Below are 17,297 nucleotides of genomic sequence, written 5' to 3' on the forward strand. Positions count from 1 at the left end.
GAAATTGATAAAAATGGGGATTGAAGAGAAAGGATGTGGAAATGCAGGTAGTAAAAGGATAGTGTAAAGGTAGGAGCTGGGGGTGGAGTGTGAGAGAGGGGGAATGACCAAGAGCAAGATGAGGAAATAAAAGGGCTGGAGGTGAGACGAAAGATAGGGAGAGGGCTGGGTGCTGGGAATGTGGACAGAGAAGGAAATGGGAAGCAGCTGATGGGGCAGTGATGGGGGTTTGTGAGGGTGCAGGGTGAGTACTGTTGGGTTGACGGCCACAAATAGTGAAAATGAGCAAGGCGGCGGGGGCAATAATGACTGTGTGAGGAAGCTGAGAGACAACAGCTCGACCTCTCTGTCTCAATTTCTGGTGATAGACTGTCCACCAATATTCATTACAAGTCTACCGACTCCCACAGCTACCTTGACTACAGCTCCTCACACCCTGCTTCCTGTAAGGACTCCATCCCATTCTCTCAATTCCTTCACCTCCGTCGCATCTGTTCTGATGATGCTACTTTCAAAAACAGTTCCTCTGACATGTCCTCCTTCTTCCTTAACGAAGTGTTCCACCCCCGGTGGTGGACAGGGCCCTCAACCGTGTCCGGCCCATCTCCCGCGCATCCGTCCTCACACCTTCTTCTCCCTCTCAGAAACATGATAGGGTCCCCCTTGTCCTCATTTATCACCCCACCAGCCTCTGCATTCAAAGGATCATCCTCCGCCATTTCCGCCAACTCCAGCATGATGCCACCACCAAACACATCTTCCCTTCACCCCCCCGGCAGCATTCCACAGGGATCGTTCCCTCCGGGGCACCCTGGTCCACTCCTCCATCACCCCCTACCCCTCAACCCCCTCCCACAGCACCTTCCCATGCAACCGCAGAAGATGCAACACCTGCCACTTTACTACCCCCTCCTCACCGTCCAAATGCCCAAACACTCCTTTCAAGTGAAGCAGCATTTCACTTGCACTTCCCTCAGTTTAGTCTACTGCATTCGCTGCTCCCAGTGTGGTTTCCTCTACATTGGAGAGACCAAACGCAGACTGGGTGACCGCTTTGTGGAACACCTTCAGTCTGTCCGCAAGCATGACCCAGACCTCCCTGTCGCTTGCCATTTTAACACTCCACCCTGCTCTCATGCCCACATGTCCATCCTTGGCTTGCTGCATTGTTCCAGTGAAGCTCAACGCAAACTGGAGGAACAGCACCTCATCTTCCGACTAGGCACTTTACAGCCTGCCGGACTGAATATTGAATTCAACAATTTTAGATCATGAACTCCCTCCTCCATCCCCACCCCCTTTCCGATCCCCCCCTTTTTCCAATAATTTATATTTTAAAAGAAATATATTTTTCTTTTCCCACCTATTTCCATTATTTTTAAATGTATTTCCACCCATTGTTTTATCTCTACCTTTTAGCCTATTTCAATCCCTTCCCCCCACCCCCACTAGGTCTATCTGTACCTTGCTTGTCCTGCTTTCTACCCTTAATTAGCACATTCCTTAGATAATATCACCACCTTCAACACCTCTTTGTTCCTTTTGTCTGTGACATCTTCTGGTTATCTCCACCTATCACTGACCCTCTATCCAGCGCTACCTGTCCCCCCCCCCACCCTTAAACCAGCTTATATTTCACCTCTTTTCTATTTTTACTTAGTTCTGTTGAAGAGTCATACGGACTCGAAACGTTAACTGTTCCTCTCCGCAGATGCTGCCAGACCTGCTGAGTTTTTCCAGGTATTTTTGTTTTAGCTCCAACCGTCAGCGCAATTCAAAACACACGGGACCTCACAACCCAGCCAGCCGGCCGCGCAGCCGCACAACCCAGCCAGCCGGCCGCGCAGCCGCACAACCCAGCCAGCCGGCCGCGCGGCCGCACAACGCAGCCCCCGCTCATCCAGCCCTCTGGTTGCGCAGGCGCACAACACAAACAACACGTAGCCTCGCACAATGCGCGCGCGCAGGGCGGTGTGAGCGGGAAAGTGAAGCGCGGGCGAATCACGTGGAAGAGATTTGAACATCCAGATTTTCCAGCGTGATGGACGATTTCAAAAGTTGAGTGGAAGAATGCAGACAAAAAGCCAATGATGGTGGGGGGCTGCTCTGATGGTGTAAAATAGATGAACTGTGTTGAGTGCAGAAAGCTGTAGTGTGTTGAGTAGAAAGATGAGGGGCTGTTCCTCCAGCTTGACTGGGACAGGGCAGCAGACCGAGGACAGGAAGGCCAGACTGGGAGCAAGGAGGGGAATTGAAATGACAAGTGACCGGTATCTGAGGGCCATGTTTAACGGCGTTCCACTAAACCGTCACCCAGTCTGTGTTTGGTCTCCCCAATCTAGAGGAAGCCACATTGTGAGCAGACAATTTATTTAATACTTACGCGTGTGCGTAGCCACAGAGTCCAGCAAGAGCCGTGACAATGACTAAAACATACAAAGGTACAAATTAGGAGCAGGAGTAGGTGACTCGGTCCCTCCACCTGCTCCGCCATTCGCTGAGATCATGACTGATCTGATTGTAACATCAACTCCACGTTCCTGCCAACCCCCAATAACCTTTCACCCCTTTGTTCATCAAGGATCTATCTCGCTCTGTCTTAAAAATATTCAAATATTCTGCTTCCACCGCCTTTTGAGAAAGAGAATTCCAAGGACTCATGATCCTCTGAGAGTAAAATAAAATCTCCTCATCTCTGTCTTAAATGAGTGACCCCTTATTTTTAAACAGTGGCTCCCTAGTTCTAGATTCTTCTACAAGAGGAATCATCCTCTCCACATCCACCCCGTCAAGACCCTTCAGGACCTTAAAGGTTTCAATCAAGCCTCTTACTCTTCTAAACTCCAGCGATACAAGCCTAATATGTCCAACCTTTCCTCATAAGCGAACCTGCCCATTCCTGGAATTAGTCTAGTGAACCTTCTCTGAACTGCTTCAAATGCATTTACATCTTTCTTTAAATAAGGAGACCAACACTGTACACAATATTCCAGATGTGGTCTCACCAATGCCCCGTACAACTGAAGCAAACCTCCCTGCTTTTGTGTTCAATTCCCCTCACAATAACTGATAACATTTTATTAGCTTTCCAAATAACTTGCTATACATGCATACTACTCTTTTGGGATCCAAGGCAATTTGGCAAATTGGATCCAGAATTGGCTGAGTGGCAGGAAGCAGAGGGTGATGGTCGAGGGGTGTTTTTGTGACTGGATGCCTGTGTCCAGTGGGGTTCCACAGGGATTGGTGTTGGGTCCCTTGCTGTTTGTGGTATATATAAACGATTTCGACTTGAATGTAGGAGGGTTGATCAGTAAGTTCGGGAATAACACAAAAATTGGTGGGGTGGTAAATAGTGAGGAGGATAGCCTTAGATTACAGGAGGATATAGATGGGCTGGTCAGATGGTCTGATCAGTGGCAAATAGAATTTAATCCAGATGAGTGTGAGGTGATGTACTTGGGCAGGACAAACAAGGCACAGGAATACACGATGAATGGTAGGGCCCTGGGAAGTACTGAGAATCAGAGGGACCTTGGTGTGCATGTCCACTGGTCCCTTAAAGTAGCGGGACAGGTAGATAAGGTGGTTAAGAAGGCATATGGGATACTTGCCTCTATTAGCTGAGGCATATAATATAAGTACAGGGAGGTTATGCTGGAACTGTATAAAACGCTGGTTAGGCCACAGCTAGAGTATTGCGTGCAGTTCTGGAATCCGCATTATAGGAAGGATGTGACTGCACTAGAGAGAGTGCAGAGGAGATTTACCAGGATGTTGCCTGGGCTGGAGAGTTTTAGTTATGAGGAGAGATTGGATAGACTGGGGTTATTTTCCCTGGAGCAGAGGAGATTGAGGGGGGACATGATTGAGGTGTATAAAATTATGAGGGGCATAGATGGGGTAGACAGGAAGGAACTTTTGCCCTTGGTGGAGGGATCAATAACCAGGGGGCATAGGTTTTAGGTAAGGGACAGGAGGTTTAGAGGGGATGTGAGGAAGAACGTTTTCACCCAGAGGGTGGTGGGAATCTGGAACTCACTGCCTGAAAGGGTGGTAGAGGCAGAACCCCTCATAACATTTAAGAAGTATTTGGATGTGCACTTGTGATGCCATGGCATACAAGGCTATGGGCCTAGTGCTGGAAAATGGGATTCGAATACTTAGGTACTTGTTTGACTAGTGCAGACTCGATGGGCCGAAGAGCCTTTTTCTGTGCTGTAGACCTCTATGACTCTATGAATCTATGTGTGAGGACACCCAGATCCTTCTGAATTTCAGAGCTCTGCAATCTCTCACCGTTTAGATAATAAGCTTTTTTATTCTTCCTGCCGAAATGGACAATTTCACTTTTGCCCACATTATTCTCCATTTGCCAGATCTTTGCCCACTCACATAACCTATCAATATCCCTTTGTAACCTCCTTATGTCCTCTTCACAACTTACTTTCTGACCTACCTTTGTGTCATCAGCAAACCTAGGACCACACCTTCAGCCCCTTCATCCCTTCATTTATATAGGTTGTAAAGAAATTGATGCCCCATTGCTGATCACTGTAGCACACCACTCGTGACACCCTACTAGCAAAAGAAATACCTATTTATGCCTACTTTCTGTTTCCTGTTAGCTAGCCAATCTTCCATTCATGCCAATATGCTATCCACTACACCATGAGCTTTCATTTTCCACAATAACCTTTGATGTGGCACTTTATCGAGTGCCTTCTTGAAAGCTAAGCATAGTACATCCACCAGTTCCCCTTTATTCACAGCACATGTGAGTCCTTCAAATAACTCCAATAAATTTTTTAAACATGATTTCTCTTCCTCACAACAATGTCGACTCTGCCCGATTGCCTTGCTTTTTTTTCTAATTGCCCTGCTATAACATCTTTAATAATAGCTTCCAACATTTTCCCCATGACAGATGTTAAGCTAACTGGCCTGCAGTTTCCTGCTTTCTGTCTCCCACCCTTTTTTTAATAAAGGAGTTATATTTGCTATTTTCCAATCTAATGGTACATTCCCGGAATCTAGGGAATTTTGGAAAATTAAAACCAACGCGTCGACTTTCTCACTAGCCACTTCTTTTAAGGCCCTAGGATGAAGTCCATCAGGATTTGTCAGCACACAGCTCAAACAATTTGCTAAGTAGCACTTCCCTGGTGATTATAATTTCCCTAAGTTCCTCCCTCCCTTCGAATTTGTGATTTACAGCTATTTTTGGGATGTTTCTTATAACCTGTATGGTGAAGACCGATGTAAAATGCCTTTTCAATTCCCCTGTCATCTGCTTAACTTCCATTATTAATTCAATAGACTCACTTTGTTAACTCTTTTCTTATTTAAATATTTTTCAAAACTCTTACTATCCATCTTTATATTTCTAGCTGGCTTTCTATTGCACTTTTTTTTCTCTCTCCTTATTAATCTTTTTGTCATTCTTAGCTGTTCTTTATATTCTGTCCAATCTTCTGCATTCTAACTTTTTGTGACCAAGTCAGACAGGAAGTGATTAAGAAGGCGAATGGAATGCTCTCCTGTATCACGAGAGGAATTGGAAATACGGATGTTATGCTTCAGTTATACAGGATATTGGTGAGACCGCACCTCGAATACTGTGTGCAGTTTTGGTCTCCTTATTTAAGGAAGGATGTAAATGCATTGGAGGCGGTTCAAAGGAGGCTTACTAGATTGATACCTGTCTTTTGAGGAAAGGTTGGATAGACTGGGCTTGTTTCCACTGGAGTTTAGAAGAGTGAGGGGTGATTTGATTGTAGTATATAAGATCCTGAGCATATTGACAAGGTGGACGTGGAAAGGATGTTTCTTCTTGAGGGTGAGTCCAGAACTAGGGTTAACTTTAGGGGTCGCCCTTTGAGGACAGAGATGAGGAGAATTTTTTTCTCCCAAAGGGTTGTGTGACTTTGGAACTCTCTGCCTCAGAAGGTGGTGGAGGCGGGATCATTGAATATTTTTAAGGCCAAAGTAGATAGATTCTTGTTAGGCAAGGGAATCAAAGGTTATCGGAGGTAGATGGGAATGTGGAATTTGAAAGAGAAACAGTTCAGCCATGATCTTATTGAATGGCAGAGCAGGCCCGAGGGGCTGAATGGCCTACTTCTGCTCCTATTTCGTATGTTTGTATGACTTTCTGATACTGACTTTTTAATTTAACCATGGATGGTGTGCCCACCCCTTGGAATTTTTCTGAAATGTCCCCTAAAATATCTGTCATTTCTTCTCTATTGACCTACCCTTTTAACCTAATTTTCCAGTTCACTTTAGCGAGCTGTGCTTACAGCCCTCATAATTGCCCTCATTTTAGTTTAAAATACGCATCCTGGACTCACTCTTCGTTCCCTCAAACTGAATGTAAAATTCAATCATATTATGATCACTGCTACCTAGAGATGTCTTCCCTGTGAGGCTATCAATTAACCCTATCTTGTTGCACAATACCAGGTCTACTATAGCCTGCTCCCTGGTTGGCTCCATAAAGTGTTGTTGTAAGAAACTATCCTGAAAACATTATATGAGCTCCTCATCTAGGCTGCCTTTGCCCACCTGACTCTCTAGTCTATATGTAGATTAAAATCCACCCCCTTTCCAACTAGCTCCCATTATCTCTTCTTTTATTATTCTGTCCGACTGTGTAGTTACAATTAGGAGGCCTGTACACCACTCCCACAAGTCACTTATTGCCTTTATCATACCTCATCTTTACACCAACTGTTTCTGCATCTTAGTTTCCTGGGCTTTGGTCAACCCTCTCTAAAGTGTTAATACCATCATTAATTAACAGAGCCACCCCTCCACATTTTCTTAGCTTCCTCTCCTTCCTAAATGACATGTACCCTTCAATAGTCAGATCTTAATCTATGACAACCTGCAGCCATGTCATGTAATGGCTATCAGATTGTATTTATTTTTATTTTCACTATCAAATCAGTTCATCTGTTTTATTTCAAATACTATGTGCATTTAGATACAGAGCCTTTAGTTCTGCCCTTTTATTATTTTTGTAACTGCTGCTTTACTCTTAGATTTGCATTCTCTATCCTCTATCCATTCTCTATCCATTCCTGTCATGTTCTGTTTATCATTTCCCATATTAATATCTTTCTCTCTTGCCTTGTCTCTACTCTTTAGTTTACAAAATCTTACCAGTTTACATGCTTATGCCCACTATTTAGTTTAAAACCCTGTGTACTAGGTTTAGTCAGCAGACATTCCTCGACAGTGTGAGTCACTGTTTGAACTGCCAATTGTCATGACCCCAGTTGATGCCAATCGTAGACAAGACAGGTCCCAGAGTGGAACCTGGCTAGATTGATTGCAACTTTGTTGTTTCTTTAGGAACCATGGAGGTCAGTTACTGAACACATTCAGAAGACTCTGTCAGTATACTTTTAACACAAAGGATAAAACATTTGTTAAACTAGAAAAATTAACAAATTACACCAGTCGAACAGGTTGGAAAGATTTCAATACAGACACCAGGAAACGATTCAAACTCACACTCTTCCAATAATCCTTACAGGGACAAAAAACCCAATGAAAGATTTATTACTATCTCAACACCAAGGTTTCGTACTTGAGTTAGGTCAGTTTCAAACAGTTTTCTTCAGGCCAACTCCTGAGCACTCAATATATGTTTTTCTTCAGCTGGTATCTCTCCCTGAGACACCCAAAACCTGTAATCTAATCTCACTGTTATTCCAATTTAAGAGAAAACACACAAGTTCCCTAAACTCATTTCTCCAGCAGGCTTGCACAATTTCTTATTAAAGAGATCAGACCTTCTGCCTTCCCCCTCTGGTATAATAGAGACAGATAAACTGGGAGAATGGAACAGGGTCCTTACTGGAAGCAGGATGTGAGGAACTGTAGCCAAGCTAGCTGTGGGAGAGCGTGGACTTGGAGTGAATAATAGCTGATTATCTCCATTTCTGGGGATAGGATGAGAAGCCAGAGATGCATCAAGTGACGGTGAGAGCTGGATGGAAATTAAAAACTAAGTCAATGAGATTTTCTGGTTTATGGCAAGAGCAGAAAATGGCCCGAAAACAGTCATTGATGAGGGCCTGAGTCACACTGGAATAAAGAATGATCAAAAAGGCAGGGCAGGCAGAGCGAGGATCCAAGCAAGTACCCACTTTATTTGGAGAATATGGATTTGAAGGAGAAGTTTCAATGTGAGAAACAGTTCAACCAGGCAGGGTAAGATGGTGCTGGATGGTGACCACTCTGGCCTCTATTGAAGGAAGTATTGGAGAACCTTCAGACTATCCTGGTGGCTGGTAGAGGTGCTGAGGGATTGGATATCCGTAAAGAAAAGGAGCCATATGGGCAGGAAACTGGAAACTGTTGAAGTGACACAGGGCACCAAAAGAGACACAGATCTTAGTGTGAAGAGACTAGACAAGGGGCGAAAAAATAGAGTTTCAGATAGGAAGAGATAAATTCATTGGCAAGGAACAGAAGAACAATGGGTCAATCAGGGAAGTCCTGTTTATGGATTTTGGGAAGGAGTTGGAAGCAAGCTGTTCAGGATTCCAGGGCTATGAGGTTGGAAGTTGTGGAGAAGAAATCTCCAGATCAAATGAGGTTAGTCAAAACCCTGGATACAGTTGCTGGATGGTTCGGAAATGGGGGTCATGGAATCTTAGAATTGTTACAGCATGGACGAAGGCTATTTGGCCCATCATGTCCTTGCTGGCTCTTGTCACGACTGACTGGGGATAGTGCGCTGCAATATCGAGCCCCACTGCTCCCCGAGCCACGGCCAATGTGGAAAAGTTTGACCAACCCACCTACTTGTTTAATTCAGGATAACAGAATAACAGCTCAGGTTTGTAAACTTAATAAGTAAATAACTGCTTATTGAACAAATTGTCTTTAACCAGTGGCCAGATAAAGAAATATGAACTGCTAATTTCTAACTCTATAACCTAAATCCTATGCCTTCATAAATCTCTATTCACACACATACAAGACACATAAAACACACAAAAAAACATGGATTTTAAGGGTGGGATCACAGAATCACAGAATCACAGAGTGCAGAAGAGGCCCTTCGGCCCATCGAGTCTGCACTGACACATGAGAAACACCTGACCTACCTACCTAATCCCATTTACCAGCACTTGGCCCATAGCCTTGAATGTTATGATGTGCCAAGTGCTCATCCAGGTACTTTTTAAAGGATGTGAGGCAACCCGCCTCCACCACCCGCCCAGGAAGCACATTCCAGGCCGTCACCACCCTTTGGGTAAAAAAGTTTTTCCTCACATCCCCCCTAAACCTCCTGCCCCTCACCTTGAACTTATATCCCCTTGTGACTGACCCTTCAACCAAGGGGAACAGCTGCTCCCTATCCACCCTGTGCATGCCCCTCATAATCTTGTACACCTCGATCAGGTCGCCCCTCAGTCTTCTCTGCTCCAACAAAAACAACCCAAGTCTATCCAGCCTCTCTTCATAACTTAAATGTTTCATCCCAGGCAACATCCTGGTGAATCTCCTCTGCACCCCCTCCAGTGCAATCACATCCTTCCTATAATGTGGTGACCAGAACTGCACACATTACTCCAGTTGTGGCCTCACCAAGGTTCTATACAACTCCAACATGACCTCCCTACTTTTGTAATCTATGCCTCGATTGATAAAGGCAAGTGTCCCATATGCCTTTTTCACCACCCCACTAACATGCCCCTCCGCCTTCAGAGATCTATGGACACACACGCCAAGGTCCCTTTGTTCCTCAGAACTCCCTAGTGCCATGCCGTTCATTGAATTCTTCCTTGTCAAAATACTCCTTCCAAAGTGTATCACCTCACACTTTTCAGGGTTAAATTCCATCTGCCACTTATCTGCCCATTTGACCACCCCATCTATATCATCCTGTAGCCCAAGACACTCAACCTCACAACCACCCGGCCAATCTTTGTGTCATCCGCATTTCGATATGTTCGATAGCACCAATTCCTGAGTACAGGATTCAATGGGTTAATTTTGATCGACGTCTTCCAAATTCCTTTCAGTTCTTTACTGATGACACGATTTGGTCTTCCAGCACTTTCAGTCTTTAGTTTACTGGTTGAGCACTTGCCTTTCAATGTCTCTAGCAGTGATTTTCCCCATTGCCTCTTGACAGGGGTTTTCAGAGAGCGAGCAGGTTATAGAGATATGAGGAGAAAAAGCCAGCTAGCTATTATTGTAGAATTACTGGAATCTTACACACACAGCAGAGAGAGGTTTTAGGTCTTTCTTCCTTTCAGACTAGGGGCTATTCTACTGCACTGCTCTCACACAAACCCTGGTCACCTGGAGCCAATTAAAACATTGTTGTCAGGCAGTTCCCCATTAGACCAGACTCCTCCTTGGCAACATCCTACCTTTCATGGCACACTCTGTTCCAGGACAGCAACATTGTAAACATCCTTCACACTGTTCCAGTAGACGTGTCCTTCAAATGGCAGCCATTGTCATTTTAATCCACAGTCCAACAGAAATGAAAATATATGTTCTTTACACTCTCCTGAGGAGCAATTCCACATTGCCACTCCTCCACCCTCTCCCCGCATCCCTACATATTCCTCCTTTTCAGATATTTAGAAAATGTAGAAAAATTTACAGCACAGCAGGAGGCCACCCTGCCCATTGCAACTGTACTGGTGGAAAAACGAGCCATCCAGTCTAACCTCCTTTTCCAGCACTTGGTCTATCAGCCTGGAGGTCAGCACATCACCGTTTAAATGAGTTGAAGCTTTTTGCCTCCACTACCCTTTCAGACAATGAGTTCCAGGTCCTGGTCCAGGGAGAAGTAGGAGGAAGTGTCAGAAAATGCGGCCTCAGCTAGGTAGAAGTCAGGACATCAGACAATACGGACGCCAGACAACATTGCATGTGTGAGACGGTGTCATAGTGGAAATGTAGTAGACCAGCCCAGAGGTCAAGGCTGATGCTCTGGGACATGATATCAAACCCCACCATGATGGAATTTAAATTCAATTAGTTAATCAACAAATTATCTGGAATGAAAACTTATCTCAGCAATAGAGGCTATGAAATCCTCATAGGTTATCTTAAAAACCCATCTAGCAAAGGAAATCTGCCACGCTTACTTGGTCTGGCCTACATGTGACTCCAGACCACCAATATGGTTTACCCTTAACTGCCCTCAAAGGGGAATAAGGGATGGGCAAACAAATGCTGGCATTTCAGTGACACCCACATCCTATGAAAAAATAAATTAAATTTTAAAGAGTAACTCACCTCCTGATTCCCTAAAGCCTATTCACCATCTACAAGCCACAATTCAGGATTGTGATGGAATGCTCTCCACTTGCCTGGGTGAGTCCAGCTCCCACAACACTCAAGAAACTCCACACCATTCAGGACAAAGCAGCCCGCTTGATTGAGACCCCATTCACAACCTTCAACATTCATTCTCCCCACCACCGGCGCACAGTGGTAGCAGTATGTACTACCTTCAAGATGCACTGTAGCAGCTCACCAAGGTTCCTTAGACAGCACCTTCCAAACCCATGACCTTTATCGCCTAAGAAGGACAAGGGCAGCAGACATATGGGAACACCACCACTTACAAGTTCTCCTCCAAGCCACACATCATCCTGACTTGGAAATATATCATCATTCCTTTGCTATCAGTGAATAAAATCCTGGAACTCGCTCCCTAACAGCACTATGGGTGTATCTACCCCATATGGACTGCAGCGGTTCAAGAAGGCAGCTCACCCCCGCCTTCTCAAAGGCAACTAGGGATGGGCAATAAATGCTGACACAGCCAGCGAAGCCCACATCCCGTAAATGAATAAAGAAAGATAGGGATGGATAATAAAAATGCTGGCCTAGCCAGCGATGCCCATGTCCCATGAAAGAATGAAAAAAATACTGGCAGGCTTGATGATGATGTTAGGATTAGACCCGTGAGAAAGGAGTACCGCAAGTTCAGAGGGCGACAGGGTTGTGTACGTGAGCGGAGCAGAGAAATTGAGATGGCCGCTGTCATGCCGGCAGTTCTCAATGATAAGATCGAGAAAGTGGGAGTGGCCCAGGTGTGGGGGAGAATATTGGAGAGGGGTAAAAGTGTCTGCTAGATGGGGATAGATTCCCAACCAGGGAAGTGGGTGCAGAGGCAATGGAAGAAGAGCTCAGTGTCATGCCAAACTCAAAATTCGTTGAGGTGGGGGCATAAAGGGATGAAGCTGCCTCCTTTCCTGAGGACTTGTAGGTTAGTGCCATAAAGGGGAAGATCAGAAGGTACCGTACATTGTCAGAAAGGGATGATATTCAAAGAAGAGATAGGTTGGAGGGAAGATATTAACAAGGCATTTGACAAGGTCCCACATGGCAGATTGGTCAGGAAAGTAAAAGCCGATGGGATTCAGGGTAACGTGGCAAACTGGATAAAAGGTTGGCTTTGTAACAGGAAACAAAGGGTAATGGTCGATGGATGCCCTTGCGAATGGAAAGTTGTCTCAAGTGGTGTTCCACAGGTCTCGGTGTTGGGACCCTTGCTGTTTGTGTTATATGTTAACGATTTGGATGTGAACGTGGGGGGCATGATTGGGAAATTTGCAGATGACACAAAGATTGGCTGAGTAGTGGATAGTGTGGAGGATAGCCATAATCTCCAAAACGATATAGATGGGTTGGTGGAGTGGGCGGTAAAGTGGCAGATGGATTTTAACATAGAGAAGTGTGAGGTCATACATTTAGGGAGGTCAAACAGTTACAGGGATTACACAATAAGTACTAAGAGGGGTAGATGAAGTGAGAGATCTTGGCGTACAAGTACACAGGTCCCTGAAGGCAGCAGTTCAAGTAGACAAGGTTGTAAAGAAGGCATATGGAATGCTCTCCTTCATTGGCAGAGGTATAGAATATAAAAGTAAGGATATAATGTCGGAATTGTATAAAACACTGGTGAGGCCACAACTGGAGTATTGTGTACAGTTCTGGTCACCACATTACAGGAAGGAGGTAATAGTCTGGAGAGAGTGCAGAGGAGGTTTACAAGAATGTTGCCAGGGTTAGAAAAGTGTAGCTACGAGGAGAGATTGGATAGGTTGGGGTTATTTTCCTTGGAACAAAGAAGGCTGAGAGGTGACTTGATTGAGGTGTACAAAATTATGAGGGGAATAGATAGATTGGACAGGATAAAATTGTTTCCCTTGGTGGAGAATTCTAGAACCAGGGCACATAGATTCAAGATAAGTGGCAGAAGGTGTAGGGGGGACATGAGGAAGAACTTTTTTACACAGAGGGTAGTGGGTGTCTGGAATTCGCTACCCAAGTTGGTGGTAGAGGCAAAAACTCTAAACTCTTTTAAAAAGTACCTGGATCTGCACCTAAAGTGCTGTAAGCTGCAGGGCTATGGGCTGGGAGCAGGAAGGTGGGATTAGAAAGGGCACCTGGGTGTCCTCGGGCTGGCATGGACAAGATAGACCGAATGGCCTCCTTCTGTGCTGTAACTTTCCTATGGTTCTATGGTTCTAGGATAGGATCGGGTGGGGATCGGGTGGGGATTGGTATGCATAAGTTGATGAAGCTTGCGAACCGTCATACCTAAAGAGAAAGAATAGAAAAAAAAATGTTTCAGCACCAAATGAGCTGAAGGAGGAATCAAAACTGAACCAGGATATCGATGAGACACAGTGAGCTGGAACAAGGTAGAAGCTACAATCAGAATTTCTGGAGAGAAGAGTAGAACCATCTTGAAGGTGGAAATTCCTGGAAGAGAAGTGGCCGTGAATTAAACACAAATACAAAGGGAAAAGATTGCAGATGCTGGAAATCTGAAATCAAATAGAAAATGCTGGAAGCACTCAGCAGTCAGGCAGCATCTGTGGAGAGAAACAGTGTTAATAATGATACTTCGTCAGAATTGAGGAAAGATAGAACTCTAATAGGTTTTGAGCAAGTGAACTGGAGGAGGGAAGACAAAAAGGAAAGGTCTGTGATTGGGTGGAGAGCAGGAGAGATAAAATGACAAAAGGTTTTAAGGCTGTAGAAGTGGGAGCAAGGAGGAGAATTGAAATGACAAGCGGCAGGAAACTTCGGGTCATCAGAACGTAGGAAATAGTAGCAGGAATAGGCCATTCAGCCTTGGAGCCAGCTCCGCCATTCAATTAGATCATAGCTGATCTTCTAGCTTAACACTGTTTTCCCACGCTGCCCTCATATCCCCTGATGTCTTTACAATCTAGAAATCTGTCGATCTCTGTCTTGAAAATACTCAATGACTGAGCCTCCACAGCCCTCTGGTGTAGAGAATTCCAGAGACTGAACACCCTCTGAGTGAAGAAATTCCCTCTCATCTAAGTCCTAAATGGACTTATTGAGACGATCTTCCGTTAGTTTCAGAACCCCAAGCCAGAGGAAACATTTTCCTGCATCTATCTCGTCGAGCCCTGTAAGAATTTTATATGTTTCAATAAGAGATCGCCTCTCATTCTTTTAATTTCTAGAGAACACAGGCCTAGTCTCCTCAATCTCTCCTCATTGGATAATCTCAGCATCCCAGGAATCAAACCGGTCCTGGGTTGCACCCTGTCTACGGCAAGTGTATTCTCCCTTAAGTAAGGAGTCCAAAACTGTCAACGATAGTCCAGGTGCGGTCTCAACAAAGCTCTATACAATTGCAGCAAGACATCTTTACTCCTAAACTCAAACCTAGCAATAAAGGCCTTCCTAGTTGCTTGCTGTAACTGCACGCTTGCTTTTAATGACTCATTTAAGGGGGAAAAGAGTAAGTAAAATGGTCCTTCAGAGCGTGGGAACGGGGAATTAATACGAGAAAATAAGGAAATGGTGGATGAACTGAAGAGATATTTTGCATCTGTCTTCATTGTAGAGGATACAAATAACATGCCTGAAATAATTGTGAATCAGGAGACGAAAGGGAGGCAACGGGCGCTGAGAAAATGATTGAAACTAAAGGTGACGAGTCCTCAGGCCCTGATGGCCTGAGAGCATTAAAAGAAGTGGCTTCCACAATAGTTAGACACATTGGTTTCCGTTTTCCAAAATTTCCTAGACTCTGGAAAGGTCCCATCAGATTGGAAAATAGCAAATCAGACTCCATTATCCAGAATTTGCTGGAAGTTATTATTAAGGAGGTTATAGTGGCGCATGTAGAAAATCTCAATACCATCAGGCAGAGTTCACATGGTTTTGTGAAAGGGTAATCGTATTTGACTAATCCTTTTGCAGTTCTTTGAGGAAATAACAAGCAACGTGAATAATGGGAACCTTTGGAATTGCTGTACTTAGATTTCCAGAAAGCATTTAACAAAGAACCACATCAAAGGCTACAATGTAAAACTAGAGCACATGGTGCAAGGGGATAACATATTAGACTGGATAGAGGATTGGTTAGCTCACAGGAAACAGAGAGTACATATAAATGGGTCATTTTTGACCCAAGCCCACCACGACCCGACCTGACCCCGCTCGACACGACCCAAACCGATCTGACCCCACCCCTCCCATAACCAACACCCCACCCCTACCACAAGCAGGCCCAACCTGACTTGTTCTCCCACAAACCCTAACAAGGTCCGATCCGCCCACTGAGCTCCGAACCTCCCCCACACCCCTCCTCCGAGGTCTGACACACCCACACCCCTCCCCCGAGGTCTGACACACCCACACCCCTCCCCCGAGGTTCGAAACTCCCCCACCCTCACACAGACCCCAAGGTCCGACCACCCCATCACCCCAGCCCAGGGTCTAACCAACGGCCCTGCCCCCAACCTCCCCCACTCCCACCCCATTGAGGACTGACACTCCCGCCGTCTCCACCAAGCTCCGACACCCCCACCCCACCATCGCACACCCCCACCGAGGACCGATCCCTTTAACCGGCACCCCTCGAGTTCCGGCACCCCCGACAGCAAGGTCCATCCCCCTAACCCACAAGGTCCGCCACCCCCACTATGCCCCCCCAACCCCTCGAAGTCCAACTCTCCCTAGGCCCCACCCCCTTAAGGCCCGAACCCCCTGACCTCCCACATCCCACAGCCCCTGATCCTCTCAAATCCTATCCACCTACCTTAGGCACTTACCTTCTCCCTGGCCTGTCAAGGACCTTTACATTTTGTGGGATCTTTTAACCAACCTGGTTTATGGCAGCTATGCTGTATAAAAGAGGGTGTGTCTCCTCCACTTCAATGGAGCTGGACTTTGACACTGAGCCTCGGGGTGAGCTGCACAGCCTGGATCTTGCTCAGCCTGAGTCAGGCTTGGAGGGGATCTTCCAGTTGGGGTTGCTCCCAGCTATCTGCTGCCCTTGTCCTTCTAGCTGGTAGTGGTCATGGATTTAGAAGCTGCTGTCGAAGGAGCCTTGGTGAATTTCTGCAGAGCATCTTGTAGATGCAGACACACTGCTGCTACTGTGCGTCGGTAATGGAGGGAGTGAATGTTATGGATGTGGTGCCAATCAAGCTGCTGCTTTGTCCTGGACGGTATGAAGCTTCTTGAGTGCTGTGGGAGCTGCACTCATCCAGGCAAGTGGGGAGTATTCCATCACACTGCTGACTTGTGCCTTGTAGATGGTGGACAGGCTTTGGGGAGTCAGGAGGTGAGTTACTCGTCACACGATTCCTAGCCTCTGACCTGCTCTTGTAGCCACAGTATTTATATGGCTAGTCCAGTTCAGTTTCTGGTCAATGGTAACCCCCAGGATATTGATAGTGGGGGATTCAGTGATGGTAATGCCTTGAATGTCAAGAGGTGATGGTTGGGTTCTCTCTTGTTAGGGATGGCCATTGCCTGACACTTGGGTGGCACAAATGTTACTTGCCACTTGTCAGCCTAAGCCTGGATATTATCCAGGTCCAGGTCCAGGACATGGATGCTTCTGTATTGGAGGTGTTGCGAACGGTGCTGAACATTGTGCAATCATCAGCGAACATCCCCACTTCTGACATTATAATGGAAGGAAGGTCATTGATGAAGCAGTGGAGTGGTGGCTTATCTTAAGAGGAAAAGTTGGACAGACTGCGATGGCATCCATTGGAGTTTAGAAGATTGAGAGGTGATCTTATTAAAACATATAAGATCCTGAGGGGACTTGTCAGGGTGGATACTGAAAGAGTTTTCCTCATGTGGGAGAGACAAGAACTAGGGGACACAGCTTCTAGATCAGGAGTCTCCCATTTATGCTGGAGGTGAGAAGTCGTGAATCTTTGGAACTCTCTTCCCTGAAGAGCAGTGGAAGCAGGGCTATTCAATATTTTTAAGTCAGAGGTAGATAGATTCTTGAC

This window comes from Cetorhinus maximus, chromosome 1 (genome assembly GCF_964194155.1).
Source record: "Cetorhinus maximus chromosome 1, sCetMax3.hap1.1, whole genome shotgun sequence".
NCBI classification, from domain to species: Eukaryota; Metazoa; Chordata; class Chondrichthyes; order Lamniformes; family Cetorhinidae; genus Cetorhinus; species Cetorhinus maximus.